This window comes from Cetorhinus maximus, chromosome 21 (genome assembly GCF_964194155.1).
Source record: "Cetorhinus maximus chromosome 21, sCetMax3.hap1.1, whole genome shotgun sequence".
Taxonomy (NCBI): Eukaryota; Metazoa; Chordata; class Chondrichthyes; order Lamniformes; family Cetorhinidae; genus Cetorhinus; species Cetorhinus maximus.
In genome coordinates this window covers 23,642,262-23,654,437 of record NC_135899.1, presented here as the reverse complement: position 1 = coordinate 23,654,437, position 12,176 = coordinate 23,642,262, and the positions used below count along the sequence as shown (strand labels likewise).

General features: G+C 45.2%; 1 protein-coding gene across 1 annotated transcript in view; it reads right to left on the bottom strand.

Moving 5' to 3' along the window:
• The window catches only part of LOC144695762 (gamma-aminobutyric acid type B receptor subunit 1-like), a 255,785-nt gene that overhangs the window by 151,628 nt on the left and 91,981 nt on the right, over positions 1 to 12,176 (bottom strand). The gene's annotated exons all lie outside the window — the stretch shown is intronic.

Here is a 12,176-nt window from a genome sequence, read left to right as displayed (position 1 = left end):
GAATACACACACACAGTGCCACACATGGAATACACAAACACACATGCACACACACAAACACACACACACACAATGCCACAGATTGAAAACAGACACACATTGCCACACATGGAATACACAGACACAGTGCCATACATGGATACACACACACAGACACAGTGCCACACATGGAATTCACACACACAGTGCCGCACATGGAATACACACACACAGTGACGCACATGGAATACACACACTCACAATGCCACAGATGTTAAACACACATACAATGCCACACATGGAATACACACACAATGCCACACATGAAATACACACACACTCACATGGATACACACACACATGTGGTACACACACACACATACATGGGGTACACACACACACAGTGCCACATCTGAAATAAATGAACACACACCTGAAATACACACACACCTGAAATACACACACACACACACAATGCCACACATGAATTACACACACACGCACACAATGCCACACATGAATTACACACAGTGCCATACATGAAATACGCACACATAGTGCCACACATGAATTACACACACACACACAATGCCACACATGAATTACACTCACGCACACATTGCCACACATGAATTACACACACACACACACACACAATGCCACACATGAAATATATACACACACTAAAACAATGCCACACATGAAATACACACACACAGTGCCACACATGAAATACACACACACACACACACACACAGTGCCACTCATGAAATACACACACACACAGTGCCACTCATGAAATACACACACACACACAAGGCCACACATGGAATATACACACACAATGCCACACATGGAATACACACACAATGCCACACATGGAATACACAGACACACAATGCCACACATGGAATACACACACACAATGCCACACATGGCATACAAACACACAATGCCACGCATGGAATACACACATGCAATGCCACACTTGGAATACACTGACACACAATGCCACACATGGAATACACACACACAGTGCCACACATGGAATACACACACACAGTGCCACATGGAATACACACACACAGTGCCACACGTGGAATACACACACACACACACACACACACACACACACACACAATGCCACAGATGGAAAACACACACACAAGCCACACATGGAATACACACACACAATGCCACTCATGGAATACACACACACAGTGCCACACATGGAATACACACTCACAGTTCCACACATGAACTACACACGTTCACATTGATACACACACACATGTGGTACTCACACACCCACATACATGGGGGACACACACACTCACCCGAGATACACACACACACACACACACACACACACACACACACAGACAGTGCCACATCTGAAATAAACGCACACACCTGAAATACACACACACACAATGCCACACATGAATTACACACACACGCACACAATGCCAAACATGAATTACACATAGTGCCATACATGAAATACGCACACATAGTGCCACACATGAAATACACATACACACAAGGCCACACATGGAATATACACACACAATGCCACACATGGAATACACACACAATGCCACACATGGAATACACAGACACACAATGTCACACATGGAATACACACACACAATGCCACACATGGAATACACAGACACACAATGCCACACATGGAATACACACACACAGTGCCACACATGGAATACACACATGCAATGCCACACATGGAATACACTGACACACAATGCCACACATGGAATACACACACAATGCCACACATGGAATACAAACATACAATGCCACACATGGTATACATACACAATGCCACACAAGGAATACACACACAAAAAGCCACACAAGGAATACACACACACACACAATGCCACACATGGAATACACACACGCAATGCCACACATGGAATACACAAACACACAATGTCACACATGGAATACACACACACAATGCCACACATGGAATACACACACACAATGCCACACATGGAATACACACACACAATGCCACACATGGAATACACACACACAATACCACACATGGAATACACACACACAATGCCACACATGGAACACACACACACAATACCACACATGGAATACACACACACAATGCCACGCATGGAATACACACACACAATGACACACATGGAATGCACACACACATGACGCCACACCTGGAATACACACACACACACAGTGCCACACATGGAATACACACACACGATACCACACATGGAATACACACTCACACAATGCCACACATGGAATACACACACACAATGCCACACATGGAATACACACACACAACGCCACACATGGAATACACACACACACACAATGCCACACATGGAATACACACACACAATGCCACACATGGAATACACACACACAATGCCACACATGGAATACACACACACAGTGCCACACATGGAATACACACACACAGTGCCACACATGGAGTACACACACACACAATGCCACAGATGGAAAACACACACACAATGCCACACATGGAATACACACACAATGCCACACATGGAATACGCACTCACAGTGCCACGTATGAAATACACACACACTCACATGGATACACACACACATGTGGTACACACACACACACATACATGGGGTACACACAAACACACCCGAGATACACACACACACACGCGCACGGGATAGACACACACAAACAGTGCCACATCTGAAATAAACACACACACACCTGAAACACCTGAAATACACACACACCTGAAATACACACACACACAATGCCACACATGAATTACACACACACGCACACAATGCCAAACATGAATTACACACAGTGCCATACATGAAATATGCACACACAGTGCCACACATGAAACACACACACACACACACACAGTGCCACACATGAAATACACAAATACACAGTGCCACACATGATACATACACACACACAGTGCCACACATGGAATACATACACACGCAGTGCCACACATAGAATACATACACACACAGTGCCACACATAGAATATATACATACACAGTGCCACACATGGAATACACACATACACACACACACCGAATACACACTCACAGTGCCACACATGGAATACGCACTCAGTGCCACATATGAAGTACACACACACACACACACACACACACACTCGATACAGACACCCACACACACAGGATACACACACACAGGGGACACACACACACACACACACACACACACACGGGATTCACACACACACATACGGAATACACACTCATGCAGGGATAGACACACAGATACACACACACATGGGATACACACACACATGCACATGGGATACACACACACACACATGCAGGGATACACAACAGATACACATACACATAGGTTACAGACAGACATGCACATGGGATACACACACACACAATGCCACAAATGGAATACACACACACACAATGCCACAAATGGAATACACACACACACAATGCTACACATGGAATACACACGCACAATGCCACACATGGAATACACAAACACACAATGTCACACATGGAATACACACACACAATGCCACACATGGAATACACACACACAATGCCACACATGGAATACACACACACAATGCCACACATGGAATACACACACACAATACCACACATGGAATACACACACATGATGCCACACATGGAACACACACACACAATACCACACATGGAATACACACACACAATGCCACGCATGGAATACACACACACAATGACACACATGGAATGCACACACACATGACGCCACACCTGGAATACACACACACACACACAGTGCCACACATGGAATACACACACACGATACCACACATGGAATACACACTCACACAATGCCACACATGGAATACACACACACAATGCCACACATGGAATACACACACACAATGCCACACATGGAATACACACCACACACAATGCCACACATGGAATACACACACACAACGCCACACATGGAATACACACACACACACAATGCCACACATGGAATACACACACACAATGCCACACATGGAATACACACACACAATGCCACACATGGAATACACACACACAGTGCCACACATGGAATACACACACACAGTGCCACACATGGAGTACACACACACACAATGCCACAGATGGAAAACACACACACAATGCCACACATGGAATACACACACAATGCCACACATGGAATACGCACTCACAGTGCCACATATGAAATACACACACACTCACATGGATACACACACACACACACACATACATGGGGTACACACAAACACACCCGAGATACACACACACACACGCGCACGGGATAGACACACACACACAGTGCCACATCTGAAATAAACACACACACACCTGAAACACCTGAAATACACACACACCTGAAATACACACACACACAATGCCACACATGAATTACACACACACGCACACAATGCCAAACATGAATTACACACAGTGCCATACATGAAATATGCACACACAGTGCCACACATGAAACACACACACACACACACACAGTGCCACACATGAAATACACAAATACACAGTGCCACACATGATACATACACACACACAGTGCCACACATGGAATACATACACACGCAGTGCCACACATAGAATACATACACACACAGTGCCACACATAGAATATATACATATACAGTGCCACACATGGAATACACACATACACACACACACCGAATACACACTCACAGTGCCACACATGGAATACGCACTCAGTGCCACATATGAAATACACACACACACACACACACACTCGATACAGACACCCACACACACAGGATACACACACACAGGGGACACACACACACACACACACACACACGGGATTCACACACACACATACGGAATACACACTCATGCAGGGATAGACACACAGATACACACACACATGGGATACACACACACATGCACATGGGATACACACACACACACATGCAGGGATACACACACAGATACACATACACATAGGTTACAGACAGACATGCACATGGGATACACACACACACAATGCCACAAAAGGAATACACACACACACAATGCCACACATGGAATACACACACACAATGACACACATGGAATGCACACACACATGATGCCACACCTGGAATACACACACACACACACAGTGCCACACATGGAATACACACACACGATACCACACATGGAATACACACTCACACAATGCCACACATGGAATACACACACACAATGCCACACATGGAATACACACACACAATGCCACACATGGAATACACACCACACACAATGCCACACATGGAATACACACACACAACGCCACACATGGAATACACACACACACACACAATGCCACACATGGAATACACACACACAATGCCACACATGGAATACACACACACAATGCCACACATGGAATACACACACACAATGCCACACATGGAATACACACACACAGTGCCACACATGGAATACACACACACAGTGCCACACATGGAGTACACACACACACAATGCCACAGATGGAAAACACACACACAATGCCACACATGGAATACACACACAATGCCACACATGGAATACGCACTCACAGTGCCACATATGAAATACACACACACTCACATGGATACACACACACATGTGGTACACACACACACACACATACATGGGGTACACACAAACACACCCGAGATACACACACACACACGTGCACGGGATAGACACACACACACAGTGCCACATCTGAAATAAACACACACACACCTGAAACACCTGAAATACACACACACCTGAAATACACACACACACAATGCCACACATGAATTACACACACACGCACACAATGCCAAACATGAATTACACACAGTGCCATACATGAAATATGCACACACAGTGCCACACATGAAACACACACACACACACAGTGCCACACATGAAATACACAAATACACAGTGCCACACATGATACATACACACACACAGTGCCACACATGGAATACATACACACGCAGTGCCACACATAGAATACATACACACACAGTGCCACACATAGAATATATACATATACAGTGCCACACATGGAATACACACATACACACACACACCGAATACACACTCACAGTGCCACACATGGAATACGCACTCAGTGCCACATATGAAATACACACACACACACACACACACACACACTCGATACAGACACCCACACACACAGGATACACACACACAGGGGACACACACACACACACACACACACACACACACACACACACACACACACGGGATTCACACACACACATACGGAATACACACTCATGCAAGGATAGACACACAGATACACACACACATGGGATACACACACACATGCACATGGGATACACACACACACACATGCAGGGATACACACACAGATACACATACACATAGGTTACAGACAGACATGCACATGGGATACACACACACACAATGCCACAAAAGGAATACACACACACACAATGCCACACATGGAATACACACACACAATGCCACACATGGAATACACAAACACAATACCACACATGGAATACACACACACAATGCCACACATGGAATACACACACAGAATACCACACATGGAATACACACACACACACACATTGCCACACATGAAATATATACACACACAGTGCCACACATGAAATACACACACACACACACACACACACACACAGTGCCACACATGGGTTACACACACACACAGTGCCACACATGGGATACACACACACACAGTGCCACACACGGGATATACACACACACCGTGCCACACATGGGGTACACACACACAGTGCCACACATGGGATATACACACACACTGTGCAACACATGGGATACACACACACACAGTGCCACACATGGAATACACACACATAGTGCCACACATGGGATACACACACACACAGTGCCACACATGGGATACACATGCACACACAGTGCCACACCTGAAACAAACACACGCACAAACACACACAATACCAAACATGAAATACACGCACACATGGGACACACACACATATATACACACACACACACACACAGGGTACACGCACACACTCACACATACATATACAGCATACACACATGATACACACACACACATGGGGTACACACACGGGATACACACACACGCACACACACATGGGATACACACACACACAGGCACACATGGGATACACACACACATATGGGATACACACACAACCACACACACACACACACACACACACACACACACACAGAGTGCCACACATGGAATACACAAACACACACGCAGACACACACACACACAGTGCCAGACATGGAATAAACACACACAGGGCCACACATGGAAAACACACACGCAATGCCACACATGGAATACACTCACAAACACAATGCCACACATGGAATACACACACACAATGCCACACATAGAATACACACACACACAATGCCAAAAATGGAATACACACACATAGTATCACACATGGAATATACACACACACAGTGCCACACATGGAATACACACGCACGATGCCACACATGGAATACACACTCACACGGATACACACACACATGTGGTACACACACACACACACACACATACATGGGGTACACAAACACACACCCCCAAGATACACACACACACACATGGAATATACACACACACAGTGACACACCTGGAATACACACACACAATGCCACACATGGAATACACACACACAGTGCCACACATGGAATACACACACACAATGCCACACATGGAATACACACACACAATGCCACACATGGAATACACACACACAGTGCCACGCATGGAATACACACACACAGTGCCACATGGAATACACACACACAGTGCCACACATGGAATACACAAACACACATGCACACACACAAACACACACACACACAATGCCACAGATTGAAAACAGACACACATTGCCACACATGGAATACACAGACACAGTGCCATACATGGATACACACACACAGACACAGTGCCACACATGGAATTCACACACACAGTGCCGCACATGGAATACACGCACACAGTGACGCACATGGAATACACACACTCACAATGCCACAGATGTTAAACACACATACAATGCCACACATGGAATACACACACAATGCCACACATGAAATACACACACACTCACATGGATACACACACACATGTGGTACACACACACACATACATGGGGTACACACACACACACCCAGGATACACACACACACACACACACACACACACACACACACAAGGGATACACACACACACAGTGCCACATCTGAAATAAATGAACACACACCTGAAATACACACACACCTGAAATACACACACACACACAATGCCACACATGAATTACACACACACGCACACAATGCCACACATGAATTACACACAGTGCCATACATGAAATACGCACACATAGTGCCACACATGAATTACACACACACACACAATGCCACACATGAATTACACACACGCACACATTGCCACACATGAATTACACACACACACACACACACACACACAATGCCACACATGAAATATATACACACACTAAAACAATGCCACACATGAAATACACACACACAGTGCCACACATGAAATACACACACACACACACACACAGTGCCACTCATGAAATACACACACACACAGTGCCACTCATGAAATACACACACACACAAGGCCACACATGGAATATACACACACAATGTCACACATGGAATACACACACAATGCCACACATGGAATACACAGACACACAATGCCACACATGGAATACACACACACAATGCCACACATGGAATACACACACACAATGCCACACATGGAATACACACATGCAATGCCACACTTGGAATACACTGACACACAATGCCACACATGGAATACACACACAATGCCACACATGGAATACACACACACAGTGCCACACATGGAATACACACACACAGTGCCACATGGAATACACACACACAGTGCCACACGTGGAATACACACACACACACACACACACACACACACACAATGCCACAGATGGAAAACACACACACAAGCCACACATGGAATACACACACACAATGCCACTCATGGAATACACACACACAGTGCCACACATGGAATACACACTCACAGTTCCACACATGAACTACACACGTTCACATTGATACACACACACATGTGGTACTCACACACCCACATACATGGGGGACACACACACTCACCCGAGATACACACACACACACACACACACACACACACACAGACAGTGCCACATCTGAAATAAACGCACACACCTGAAATACACACACACACAATGCCACACATGAATTACACACACACGCACACAATGCCAAACATGAATTACACATAGTGCCATACATGAAATATGCACACATAGTGCCACACATGAAATACACATACACACAAGGCCACACATGGAATATACACACACAATGCCACACATGGAATACACACACAATGCCACACATGGAATACACAGACACACAATGCCACACATGGAATACACACACACAATGCCACACATGGAATACACACACACAATGCCACACATGGAATACACACATGCAATGCCACACATGGAATACACTGACACACAATGCCACACATGGAATACACACACAATGCCACACATAGAATACACACACACAGTGCCACACATGGAATACACACACACACACACACACACACACACACACACACACACACACACACACACACACACACACACACACACACACAATGCCACAGATGGAAAACACACACACAAGCCACACATGGAATACACACACAATGCCACACATGGAATACACACACACAGTGCCACACATGGAATACACACTCACAGTTCCACACATGAACTACACACGCTCACATTGATACACACACACATGTGGTACACTCACACCCACATACATGGGGGACACACACAGACACCCGAGATACACACACACACACGCACGGGATACACACACACACACACACACGGTGCCACATCTGAAATAAACACACACACCTGAAATACACACACACACACAATGCCACACATGAATTACACACACACGCACACAATGCCAAACATGAATTACACATAGTGCCATACATGAAATACGCACACATAGTGCCACACATGAAATATGCAAACACACACAGGATACACACTCACACACACACACACACACACACACACACACACAGTGCCACATCTGAAATAAATGCACACAAAGCTGAAATGTACACACACAGTGCCACACATGAAATACACACACACACAGTGCCACACATGAAATACTCAGACACACAGTGCCACACATGAAATACACACATACACAATTCCACACATGATACATACAAACACACACAGTGCCACACATGGAATACACACACACACACACACACACACACACACACACAATGTCACAGATGGAATACATATACAAACAATGCCACACTTGGAATACATACACACACCATGCCACACAAAGAATACATACACACACAGTGGCACACATGGAATACACACATACACACACACACACACACACACACACACACACTGAATACACACTCACAGTGCCACACATGGAATACACACTCAGTGCCACACATGAAATACACACACACACACCGAATACACACTCACAGTGCCACACATGGAATACACACTCAGTGCCACATATGAAATACACACACACACATACACACACACACATACACACACAGAGGCGATACACACACACACACACACACACACGGGATACAAACACACATGCACATGGGATACACACACACACACACATGCAGGGATACACACACAAATGGGTTACAGACAGACATGCACATGGGATACACACACACAATGCCACACATGGAATACACACACACAGTGCCACACATGGAATACACACACACAGTGCCACATGGAATACACACACACAGTGCCACACATGGAATACACACACACACACACACACATGCACACACACAAACACACACACACAATGCCACAGATTGAAAACAGACACGCAGTGCCACACATAGAATACACAGACACAGTGCCACACATGGAAGTCACACACACAGTGCCACACATGGAATACACACAGACAGTGACGCACATGGAATACACACACACACACACACACACAATGCCACAGATGGAAAACACACACACAAGCCACACATGGAATACACACACAATGCCACACATGGAATACACACTCACAGTGCCACACATGAAATACACACACACTCACACGGATACACACACACATGTGGTACACACACACACACACACACACGCACAGGATCTGAAATAAACGCGCACACACCTGAAATACACACACACACACACAATGCCACACATGAATTACACACACACAATGCCACACATGAATTACACACAGTGCCATACATGAAATACGCACACATAGTGCCACACATGAAGTACGCACACACACACAGAATACACACTCACACACACAGACACACACACACAGTGCCACATCTGAAATAGATGCACACACACCTGAAATGCACACACACAATGCCACACATGAATTACACACACACGCACACATTGCCACACATGAATTACACACACACACAATGCCACACATGAAATATATACACACACAAAAACAATGCCACACATGAAATACACACACACAGTGCCACACATGAAATACACACACACACACAGTGCCACACATGAAATACACACATACACAGTGCCACACATGATACACACACACACACACACACACAGTGCCACACATGGAATACATACACACACAGTGCCACACATAGAATACATACACACACAGTGACACACATGGAATACACACTCACAGTGCCACACTTGAAATACACACACACTCACACGGATACACACACACATGTGGTACACACACACACACACACGCACAGGATACACACACACACAGTGCCACATCTGAAATAAACGCACACACACCTGAAATACACACACACCTGAAATACACACACACACACACACAATGCCACACATGAATTACACACAATGCCACACATGAATTACACACAGTGCCATACATGAAATACGCACACA